Genomic DNA, 1,396 nt, shown 5'->3' on the forward strand with positions numbered 1-1,396 from the left:
TCTAGTGTTTAGGGTTGCCAATTCTGGTTGGGAAATACCTGGAGATTATGGAGGGGGAGCCTGGGGAGGGTGAGGTTTGGGAATGGAAGGGACCTCGTTGATATATAATGGCATTGGTACATAATGACATAACGGCACCCTCCAAAGTAGCCATTTTCTCCATGGGATCAGTTGCAATAGCAGGAGGTCTCCAGGCAGCACCTGGAGATCGGCAACCCTACTGGGACGCCGGGACACATGAAAGATCTCTTAAAACTTTGCCCCCCCCCCTGATGGTTTGTTGATACAATCTGCATTTACGCAAGCACGGTGCTGAGGCTGAGGAAGGATGAAACCGAGAAACTGGGGGAAGCTTCATTCTGCTCTAGGAGAAGGGAAAGTGTGCAGGGATATGAGGGGCCTAGCGAATTTTCTTCCCTCGTACAAAATAAATAAAAAACGCGAGAGGGGGGAGGGGAGGGGGGAGAGTCAGTTTAATGCAGCCCATGTGTCTGCAGTGTGGAATCAAGCTAACACATCCCAGATGCCCTTTGTATGCTCCAGTTTTCTCTGCAGGGAATAAACACACACCCGGGGCTGCCGGTCCGCTGCGTCAAATTTGTAGAGAGCTTATGTCTCTCTCCACCCACGCAGGATGACCTTCCAGTCTGTTTAAATGTTTGGGGTTTCCACTGCTGGTCAGATCCTTTTGGACTACCAGTGGCCATAACTAGGTGCTGGAGGATCCATCTATGAGCCTTTCCAGCATTGTCTCCCCAACAGAAAGGCTCTCTTCCCAAGCCTCCCATTCACATCAGGAGTGTGGCGCAGGGGGTACATGGCTCAATCCTCCCTCCCTCGGCGAGCTGAGAGGGAAGATACTCCCAGGCTGTTAGCCTTGGAAGAAGAAAAAAGTCAGAGAAGGCGCTTGTCTTTTTCTCTTCCCGCAGTGGAGTAGAAGACCCAAGTTCAAATCCCAGCTCTGGCACAGAAGCTGCCTGGGTGACTTTGGGCCAGTCCCACACTGTCAGCCTAACCTACTTTGCAGGGCTGTTATGAGGATCAAATGGAAGGGGGGGGATGACGTATAGGGTTGCCAGGTCTGGGTTGGAAAATACCTGGAGACTTTGGGGGTGGAGCCGGGAGAGGGCGGGGTTTGGGGAGGGGAGGGGCCAAGTCCCACACTGTCAGCCTAACCTACTTTGCAGGGCTGTTATGAGGATCAAATGGAAGGGGGGGGATGACGTATAGGGTTGCCAGGTCTGGGTTGGAAAATACCTGGAGACTTTGGGGGTGGAGCCGGGAGAGGGCGGGGTTTGGGGAGGGGAGGGGCCTCAGCATGGTCCAGTGCCATAGAGCCCACCCTCCAAAGCAGCCATTTTCTCCAGGGGAGCCGATCTGGAGATCAGTTGTCAAA

This window comes from Gekko japonicus, unplaced genomic scaffold (genome assembly GCF_001447785.1).
Source record: "Gekko japonicus isolate JY-2015 unplaced genomic scaffold, Gekko_japonicus_V1.1 scaffold544, whole genome shotgun sequence".
NCBI classification, from domain to species: Eukaryota; Metazoa; Chordata; class Lepidosauria; order Squamata; family Gekkonidae; genus Gekko; species Gekko japonicus.